We start from the raw sequence: 11,446 nt of genomic DNA on the forward strand, positions 1-11,446 counted from the left end.
GATTTAAAGTATTTCATCGTATTTGGTTCTTTCTGACGCATTAATATTTCTCTAGCTATGCTAAGTTTAGTGTTTGGCACTGTAAGAACGGCAGTTAAGTCCAGTTTTACCGATATAAAATTAAGATTTGCGAGAGAACATCCAGCAAAAATAAGTGACGTCACGTCGGGATAGTTAGAGGACTCCAAGATGGTTTCGCCGTCAGTCCTTAGTGTTTGATCCCTTTCTGGCTCACCCAGCGCCTTATCAGAAAAACAGTGGATTTTGTTTCGTCTTATTTAGCATTCAAGAACATAACTTTCTAATGCAACAGAAAAGCTTTTCTCTGTATAGTTCCTTTAAAGAAGCCAATGTTAATGCCTTAGAAGCTACCGGCTTTATACGAAGTTCTATTTAACATGTTCTAAGACAAAGTCAGAGTTTTTCCCAATACGTTCCTGGTGTTTTGTCATGTCTGTTTCTTTGTTTTTTTTTTCTTCAAATGCTTATCGGTTACTAGTTTGCTGGCGCGTTGGTTTTGTCTGTATCACGTACATGCCATCGAGCATTTCATTCTTGTGTTGGATGAAACTATGCTTGCAACTGCGCCCTAACGTTATTGCACCTCAGTCGCGGCATAGCAGGGCATGTGAGTCACGTTCTCTGGGGAAATGTTTATTATTTTCTTTAAGCTTTTAACGCGTAATCATTCCTTCGCGGGATCCCCAGCCATGTCACGTGAAAAGTGTAATGCCTTGTATCTGCACAAAAATGCGTAATTTACTAAGTTTTGACATTTAATCCTAAGGATATTGTAAATGTATATGACTGGCAGCCTATAAACAAAAAGAACAACTTAAACCAAAGTATAGAAAGAACACTCGTAGAGATACTCAAGGCTCCTTAGAACTTATATGGGGAAGCTAATAGCAGGGATGGGCCAACTCATATTTCAGGATGGGCTGACGTAAAATTTGGGGCTGTTTCAACTTGAAATTTGGAGGCGGGCCAACTTGAAATGTGAGGGCGGGCCTTCCTAAATTTAGGGATGCGCCAACTTGAACTTTCAGACTGGGCCAACTTAAATAAGGGTGTGGGGCCAACTTCAAATTGGTGAGTTAGTCATCTTAGATTTAAAGGTGGGACAATGTTTGCGCGTGGGCCCACTCGAGATTTTGGGTTGACAATCTCCAGTTGCACTCTGCGGAGCGTCCTTCGAGTTACGAACACCTCGCAGGCAAGTGAGAGTATTGAGACGCTTGGCGCGTTTTCATTCAGCCTGAGCAAGGCGAAGTGAGAACGCGGACGAGGCGTTGCGTGGGCAAGGAACGCGTGCACGACACAGTCTTGCGAGAGCGACAGCGAGTTTAACACATGTCAATGTGGCAATGCACTCTGCCCTCACGCAATGCCTCACGGGATACTGCGGCAGCTGCTGGTGTTCTGGTTCATCCGCTGTGCTCCGTCGACGCGTGCTCGTGTCCGGTGTCACGGCTCAATGGCTACGACTGCATTGAAGAGGCTAGATGCGTCGAGAAAATTTGACAGTTTTGTACTAAGACCTAAACATTCTTTGCCAGCGGAAACGCCATGGTTAGAAGTGCAAAGGCTCGGGATAACAAGCCTGCAAATCTGAGCGATAATGAAGGGACCGCCAAGCCTTAATATGCTTTCTTATATTACACGATTCCCAGAATTTTCGCAGCTTTTCCACTCATTGTCGTGCTCTATTTTTAGCTTTCCTTCTCTTTCATGAACGCAAATAAAAAAAAATATTCGAGACGTTTCGTAAATCTTCATGACGCTCTTTGCTTTAAAATCATTTTGGTCCCTATATTTCATCGTACGTCGCTAGGATCGCATGGTTCGTTTATATTTTTTTCTCTTTCGCTTGGTTATTTTCCATCTCTATTTCTCTCTCTCTATCCCTCACACACTCTCCTGCTTATATTAGGGAGGAAAACGAAACCCTTGCTTCTGTACTTGTTTTAACAACTCCCCGTATCCAACAGGCGGATATCTGTTTAACTTTCTTTCTTTAATTTGCCACAGTGCTTATGAATTGATTGCAATAAAAAGCGGAAATTATCTTTCCAACAGGCTCCTTCTATTTCCGTCAATTTCTCGTGTCGCTTATCTTCCCCGACGGCGGATTTATATGTGTGACTCAATGTGTTTGTTTCGGAGACTGTGACACGAGCTCTCTCCAAATCTGTCGGGAAAAAACAAAACGTTAATCACAAACGGAGCCATGAATAGTTGTAGGTATGTGTGCGAGAGCAAGGGAAGCTGAAAGAAACAAAAATGTGACATAAATTGATGACGTCTTATTTGTTGTTGCATGTTTTACCGATGCTAGAAACCCGTCCTAGCTGTGTCGTAAAAATAATGTCAGCCATCCTTTTGTTTTTTCTGAAGTAGCGGAACTTTATTATTCAAACTTGGCGGTGCATTTGCTTTTGGTGTTCAAACACTTTGTTTTTCTAAGGCGACGCGTTAACATTTCTGTATCCCCACTGATATTTTTTCTATAGCGCCGAGTTGGATATGACGTGGGACTTCTTATATAGAGTCGCTGTAAATTACAATGTAAGAGTGTTTTTTAATGACTTGCTATGATCAAGTGATTACACCACTAAAGCTCAAGATTTTTCTAGCAAAAGTTACCAACACTGCTAACCAGAGCTACTCAGTACAACTTCCCGCTTTTTCTGTAGCATCCGTCAACACTAATCACTTAATCAATTAAGAGGAATAAGGAAAAATGTAACACCTTATAGCACTCCCGGAGTGGTAACTGACTATGGCCACATGTGTAAACAGAGGAGAGTGAGAAGATTAAATATCATCTGTCTATTCATGTAAACAGTATGAAGAAAGCATTTCCCAGGTGTCCAGCAATATCAAGCGTAAGGTTAAAATACAAGAAGACAGCGGCGGGAAACAGACAGCGAGTGGCTGTAGCCGATGTTCTTGTCGACAATAGGAGGAAGAGACGTCGTAGGACAGGGGTAAGAAATCTAAACGGTGAACAATTAGAATTAAACCTCGAACGGTTGCCATGGAATCGGAACAAATTTTTTAGATTGCAAAGAATCCTGCGGTATGATGAAGTTAGTAAATTTGCAGGCGTGAGGCATAATGAGCTCACACAAACCAGGGGTGATTGGAGATCATCGGGAGAGGGCGTCTCAGAAATACTGCAGCTTAAATCACTAATGAGCAAGAAACTAATCTGCTCTTAGATATTAAACGAAATATACAGATATTATATTAACAATTTCATCTCAAAGAAATCCCAATCAGAATAAATCGGAAAAGGTGTACGTGCTTTGATTTTGCGACATATTGGCTAGTGCGGACAATCTGTCTCGTGCAATCTGCACGCGATGATTTTACAATACAATTGCGCTATCTCGTAGTCTCGTGCGGCACTCTGCTTTCATCCTCACCTTTGGGCCACAATTGGCTCCACCGCTTTCCTCCTCGCGCTCTCTGCTTTCATCTCCCACTACGCTCCGCGTTCGCTTTCATCTTACGCTTTTCTCGTTGACTCGGTTACGAGGGACAACGCCGTGGCGCTCGTCGCAGGAACGGGCGCCTAAAAGCTGCGTACTAAAGCATTTTATAGTGACGTCACACTGTTCTGATTGCGCATTTAAGTGGTTGCGTCACCAGCACAAACCTTTGCCAGCTGTCCACTTTTATGTTCGCTCCTTGCTTCTACTTAAGCTGAATTCGTGTGCATAATATTTTCTTGCAATAGCAACCATATGGAGGCTACAAACCTGTTTGCGCAGCCAGCCCCGCCTCCGTGCGATGACGCTTTCGACAGCGCCTGCGCGGGCCGTGATGTCTGGGCTTAGAAAGTCGCGAGGGACGCGAGAGACGTGCAGTGCGCTTCGCCGCAAAACCCGACGGTTCCGGTTGCCAGCCCCCCATGGAGGAAAGAAAAAAAGAACTAAGGGGGAGCGTCAAGTAATTCCGCTATCCTCGGCAAGTCGGCCTTCTCTGACGTCACTCCTCCCGCTATGTGGTGCCTTGTGCACCTATGGTGCCTCTTGTGCAGGATTTGGCCCACATGGTTGCCAGACGATTCGAGATTGTTTGGTACGTGGTAACCTTTAGTGGCACCTGCCATCAAAGACATGTTGGCACGTAGAAAGTAAAGGGTGGTTTTCTTCTTCTGCATGCAACGACCTTCGCTTCACGTGTGTGGCTTTGAAACCGGGATAACGTCTTGGGCGACTGACCCATGACCACAGAATCATTAAAAGCGTCGGTCACTAGAGATTAACACCGCCGTTAGTGAAGTCGCATGTCCTCTCAAGTCGAAAGCCATCGAGAATTCTCGGTGTTTGGTGAAATCCACTGTTCTGCACCTAAAAAATGCGGTGCATATTTTCTTGCTTGTTTTTCCCGCTTTCTTGCACCTTGAATCACCACATGCACCTACCTAACGTGTGATAGTGTGAAGTGTGATAGTGTAACGTGTGATAGTTGGGTGCGTTACCTGGCTGACATAACAAACACTCGACTTTGTCGCACGCTTGAACCTTCACAAATATGTGCGTGCGTTTGCCAAGCCTCATATTTGCGCGTCTTCTGAAATCTCCGCAGCAGACGCAACCAAAGTGAGCCGGCTAGAATCTACCGTTTGCATATCACGTGGCTAGAGCCCACTTCTCCTCTACATTCCTTGCATTGACTAGGCTTCAAGTATGACACGTAACGCTCCCTGATAGCGTATTCCTTCCGCAATGTACCGCACCCTCATGCTCCGCTGAATCGACTATGCAGTGCTCAAACTACAGCGTTCGTCTTGTGGCCCTGGCTCGAGTTTCCCCGCAACTAATTTGCACCTCTGTTGAGGATAAGTGTCGATGACGCCCCGCAATGCATACACTGGTCTGCGTCGAATGGATTGTAAATGTCAAGCTACTTATATCTTGTCATTTTCTATGGCACTGACAATCGTTCTGACAAGCCATGTCACAACGCTGCACGACTCAATTCATTCTGGACAACTACAGTTGTACGACCTGCAGTGTCGAGCCATGACGCCCCCACCTAGTGTTAGAACACAGCGGGAGGATCTCAAGTGCAACGCATAATCTTGCTATCAATTTGAATGTTTCATCCAAGTGAAACTGTGGTTCTTTTTTTGTTTATTCTTTTTCTCTATTTTTGCATTTGCAAAGCTGGTGATATGTCCGTTTGCATGGCACCGTTGAGCCCCAGAAACTGCAGCTGCAGTTAAAGTGTAAAGCTGTACGTAGACGGATCTCCGGGCCAACGAAATGCCACAATTCTTACAGTAACTCAGAATAAGTATCTCTCAAGTGTAAGCAAGTCACCATGAAACATTCTTTCTAGGTTTTTCGTAAAAAGGCTGACGCTATTGGCGGAAGCCATCAAAACGGTGCTTGTGCAGCATGTCGCCCAAAGATTTCAAGCACACATTAAAATTATAACCTGCAATCATTCAGGGCACCATTGGCGGTTCTGTAACATAGCCTTTGGGAAAAAGAAGAAGAAGTGCTTGGCTCCATCAGTGCGCAGTCCGCCTTTGTTCTTTGACCTGTAATGTTCTTTGACCTGTAAATAACGTCTTATGAATCACCAAATGGTGGACACCACAGCAATATGATACACATATGCCAACACATACATTTCGCTCTAATAAAGAGGCCCACCAGCCCAATTGTGGGCATTCCATTAACGCCTCGTATGTTTCTCGCGAGAGGCCTTCGAAACATTAAAAAGAAAATCCCTTAAGCGTCATGTACATGAATGGTGGGTACCATGCTTCTAAAGTCGTCTCAAAAGCCTTTGGAGCTCTCCGCATGTTATTAGGCCCCTCTAATATAGCACTTCAATTTAAACATCCCTAAAGTCCTTGTCATTTCGTCCAACGGGCATGCATCTTCAATGTCCTCTTGACGGTGAGTTAATTGTGTGAGTTCCTTAGAAGGTGGTAGCTGAAACAAAATATTCCATTCTAGCAACAAAAAAAAGAACACCACGTTTACGGTGGTGAATACCTAATCTTTAACTGAAAAATTAGAAAACAACTTGCCTCGTTGAAAACGTGTGATAAGATAGCATCATGCCTTAGTTTATTACACGGAAGTTCTATAGGTAACGTTGTGCGTACAAAAAATGTGTTCGCTGCTTGACTCGTAAACGAGATGGTAATACGAAACAGCGTACTACATGCAAACGCTGAATAGAGCTATTAGAGTCATTGCTTCACAGCAGCGAACAGCAGCAGTCAATGGCTACGTGGAAAGCAGCGCATTAGCAAAGCTAAACGAAACAACTTAATTTGCATAGACCAGCTATCGGGGGTATGCATAATCATTTAACAGCAAACCACTAGTGAAGCAAGTTCCATGAATGCTACATCGGTGTCCGTGCTCGGTATATTTTAATTCGCTTGTGTTTTTGATTATTTCCTTTAACGACCACTTGAGGGCTAGGGAAGTTTTTACTAGTAACCCACCTGTAATAGCGTAATCGATTCATTAGGCAATACAGAAGACATGTAATTCTTTTTTTTGCGTCGAACGTCCTTAAAAACGATTCAAGGTGGTCGCTTGCTGAAACCAAGGTGTAACGAGAAACGTGCTATAGCATTATCGCTCGTCTTTGCAACCACAACTTATCCATGCAGCTTACTCGTTTCGTAGAGAAAAGACGCCAATGCCCGATCGTGCTTGCGTAGCCTGGGCAGACGCAATCTTTGTCGCACAAGTCGTGACGCAAGCAGAGGTAACCTGTAGAGTTGGCCTCGCGCAGGGTGTTTAGAAAGATAGGCGTGGCTTCACAGTACATTTGTCCATCAGAGCCAGGAATGGTCGCGTTTGAGAGAGCTCACTATGCTATATTAGGTATAATTGATCGGACTCAAAAGTGGTGTTCGTCCCGGTGTGTATGAGGGGCTACGAATGTGCCATACGCTGGAAAGATTTCACGCTTATACTCGGCTAGGCATACCGAAAAATACGCAATCTGTAATGTTCCTAGTGAGAGGAATGGGAACGTTTTTTGTTTTTTTTTATTTTTGAACAAAGCACCGACACGGTACATTCATTTCGGCCTCAATGTCCGTTTCTTTCGTGTAAATGCGTGGCAAACCTGCAACAAGAAGGCTAATGTGCCCCTGTTACCTCACGTGAACTGGCTGTTGATTGCTACACAGCTTACAATACTATGGCGCCATCTCGTAGTCTCATGTGGCACTGTTTTTTCCTCCTCATCCTTTCGTCATACCATCGTTGTCCACTTTCGACCACATGCTTTCACTGTAGCCTGCTTCTCCGCTTTCATTTTCATTCCCCCTGCTTTCATCTCCTGCTGCACTCCCCGTTCACTTTCATTTCCTCTGTGCTCGCCCAGTCGGTTTACAAAGCACAACTCAACAGGAACGGGCATCTAAAAGCGGCGCTGTAAAACATTTGATGATGACACTGTACTGTTTTAATCGTGCATTTAAGTGCTCGCGTCCCCAACACGAACCCTTGCCTGTTGCGGTCCACCTTTATTAATCCTACTTGTTCCTACTTGAACTGCGCTTATGTCCATGATATTCTATTGCGATATCAATAATCTTGAAGCCCGTTGCCACCGTCGGCCCCAATGCCGTGTGCTGACGCTACTGACGGCGCATGCGCGGGCCATAATGTTCATGGTTAACACGTCTCAAGGGACGCGAGAGACGTGCATTGCACTTGGCTGCAAAGACGACGGTGCCGGTTACCCAGACTATGGCGGAAGGGGGGAAAAATTAAGAAGCAGCGTCACGTGATTCCGCTAACCTCGACAAGCCAACCTTCTCTGACGCCGCCTCTCCCGCTCTCCGCGGCCTCGTGCTCAGCCGTTGCCTCTTGTGTAGGATTCTGCCCACATGAATGCTGGACCATTCAAGATTGTTCGGTACGTGGTAAGCTTTAGTGGCGCGTGTCGGCACAGCAATGGACGCACGTGGAAAGTCCCGATTGGTTGGACGCTACCGCGCGGTTCGTTGTTCGCTTCAAATGCGTTGCCTTGAAGCCTGGAGCGAGTCTATGGCGCCTGACCCATGACGACAGAATTTTTAAAAGCGTTGGTCACTTGCGCAACACACCACTGTTTAGTGGAATCACCAGCGCTATCGCCTCGAAACCTACCCAGAATGTCCGAGCGTGGTCTCGTGCTTCGTCAAATAAGCTGACGTGCACCATAAACTGCGGTGTGTATTTGTTCGCTATTTTGGTGTCGCTGTCTTAGACTTTAAACCACCACGCACGCCTATGTAATGTGTGGCGGTTCCGTGTTTTACCTGACCGACATTACGAAGACTCGACTGCGTCACACGCTTGAACCTTCAATGCTTGCTTACCATGCATAGCCAGCATGCTTTGGTCACACCGGCCACGTGCGTCTTGTTGCTGCTGGAGGTGGCGTTTAGGCCAAAATCCACAGTGCCCAACGACGAATACTCTCGCTAGTAGGCATGAAGGGAAAAACTGTCTTTTTTATTCACAATAGGGACAATGGCAGTCTTACGGAAGCCCAACCCATGCAGAAGCACTATAAACGTCTGACTTCGCATGCGCACACGACAGTGCAACTGCACTAAAGGTCTCCACTTTTCCTAGCATGGTCTTCGCTAGGCGATTCGACTAGGGAATCTCAGGACTGTATCGCGGCCAATCACAATCGTCGAATCCGTCGCAATATCCCGCCCATGATATGTTTCGTCCCGCTGCCCTCCACTTTCCATGGCATGGAATAGGTGACCGTATGGCAACCTGGGTATCCAAGGTCGGCGCTGGTCATCGGCACAATTCTAAGTTGGCCCTTGTCATCAATAGTTCAGGCTGACAGGTGCAAATAGAAGGGTGTTTTATCCACTCCTCCACAGAAGGTGCCAGCGCTGCGTAGACTTGGACTTCATCGTGTTGAGACGTTACGTCTGTTGCGAAGTGCCCGCCGCAGATGCAACCAAATCAAGCAGACTAGAATCACCGCTTGCCTATCACGTGACTGAGGCCTACTGCACCTTTATATTATTTTTATGACGTCTTCAAGGTTGTCACGTGACACTCCTTCCTATGGCCGCGGAAAACTTTCTGTGCTATGGAGGGAAAGCTACGGGGCACGTGGCTGCTGCACATGTGTTACCACGCCAAGTAGTCCGGCCGCGTTTGGCAGCACTTTGGTTGCTTGGCACAGACGCTTAACGAACGAAGCTTTCACGCGCGAATATTTCGCGTTTGCTCATGCGCGGAGGTGAGGTGCCGCAAAATGAGCGAACCTTAACAATCAGTTTCGTGTTCTGCTTTATTTACCTCTTGGTAAAAAAGCTTTAATGTTTTCCCTTCGACAGTTTAAGCTAACGTTGATTAAAACGCACGACTCTTTCCAGAAGCGTTCTCACTCGTGCACGATTTGCCTCCGTAGTGTTTCCTGCATAGCCACAGAAAGTTGCCCGCAATTGCAGTGTATTCTTTCCACCATGGACCACACCCTCACACTCCGTTCAGCCGACTCTACAGTGTCGTCATTGTAGAGCCAAATGTCAAACTACTTATCTCTACTTATTTTCTTCGGCGCTGTCAAGGGCCAACGGTTTTCCATCGGTATCGTCTCATACACCACCGATGCGCAACGCGTGAAACACCACTGCCGGCGTTCATCATCGCGCAAGCGCTGAGACACGCGTGGATTCAGCGCTGCACCACTCCATTCATTCTGAGCAACTGCAATTGTACGACCTGCTGTCTCTAGCCGCGTCGCCCTCGTCTAGTGTTAGAACACAGCGTGAGAACCTGAAGCGCAGTGCATAACCTTGCTATCGCTTTGAATGCTTCGTCCAACCAAAACAGCGGTTCTTTTTTTTTTACTTGATTCTTTTTGACTTTTGTTACCTTTGTAAAGCTGGCGATATCTCCCTTTGTATGGCACAGTTCAGCCCCAGAAACTGCATCAGCAGCTGAAGAAATGTAGATTCTGCTACTGCCGTACTACAATGCTTACGGCAACGCAGAATAGGTATCTGCTATGTGTATGCAAGAGTCACGACGAACGGTTATTGCATCCTTTTTTTGGGTGAAACGCTCAAAGTATTGACAAGATGCATTACAATTCTGCTTGCGCAGCATGCTCTGCATAAAATTTGAAGCACCTATTAGAAAGATAACGCGCAGTCAAGCAGGGAATCTGTGGGGGCTGTGGAACGTAGCCTTCAGGTAGAGAATACGCAATCTTTGGCTCCATTCGCAAGCACTTCTGGTTGTCCAACCAGCGGTGGGTTCGCCTTCCCATCCGTGTCTGTCCGCTGCCGGCTGCTTGCTCTGCGATTTCTGCTCCGTCTGTTACAGCATGATCAGTGTCCAGCGCACGAACTCACTTGCTATTTCCTTGGCACGAAAATTCACTACATGTTACCGGGCGTACACTTAAATCGCGGCCCACAAGTGTTAAACGCGCCTTCATTTTACTGTACGACCGTGGCATTTTATCGCCACATACAACAGGTATGTCCTGATGTAGACGTTCTCCAAACCCGTGTAGTAGATACTATGTCAGCCTTACTGCTTCCTCTAGTTCCCCCAGCGCGCCTCGCACGTTCCAATAATGTGTCGTGGGATGCGATAACGGCGTCATTTTTGCCTGGCCACCTACGTGACTTCATGTGGCGTCTAGGGTGGCAAGTGCTTCCAACTCGGGACAGGCTTGAGCGGTGGGGCGTTGTCCCATCTTCGCAGTGTCCCAATTGCCCCCTTCAAGAATCCAATAAACATGTACTGCTGCAATGCGTCGTTGCCAGGATATTTTGGAGGGCCGTGCATACTGGATTTCGTGGCCTTGGAGTCAACCGCTTTATTACATCTGGTCGCTGCTCACGTGGCCGCTTCGCGCGACTTTTAATTGCTGCGGGGGCCTTCTGTCTATGGCGTAACCGGTGCGAGGCAGTTGCCATGGGACGTCGCCACCGCGCTCTATTTCCACTTATGGGGAGGCTCTAGTCTGAACTACTGTCGTTTCTGTCGGAGGAGTTGTTCTTCCTTGGAGAAGAAGAGTTCCTTCGACAGTGGTCATGTCGTTTCCTGTCGGTGGCTAATGGACGCGTATGGCTGAATTTTCGTCCAGCCTGGTTCTTGTAGCCAGACCATCAGAAATATTCATTTAATGCACATAGAATGCAGGTGCCCGTGATTTCTGTGTGTGTGTCCTCTCGTATACATGATCATTTTTGTATATACACATTTCGTGCACATCACTTCAAAATTGTGTAAAGTGTTCTATCACATAATCATTGTATATAACCATTGTGCACACTGTATATATTGAAAATCATTTTGTACATGTGGCATTTAGTTTATGTGTAACTGTGCCTTTGCGTGGGTATACGTGTTTATATGTTGGTGCGTGAGGACTCGGACACTACTCGCGTTGACAACGCGCTCTGTTTCGTGTC

This window comes from Dermacentor albipictus, unplaced genomic scaffold (assembly GCF_038994185.2).
Source record: "Dermacentor albipictus isolate Rhodes 1998 colony unplaced genomic scaffold, USDA_Dalb.pri_finalv2 scaffold_29, whole genome shotgun sequence".
NCBI lineage: Eukaryota > Metazoa > Arthropoda > Arachnida > Ixodida > Ixodidae > Dermacentor > Dermacentor albipictus.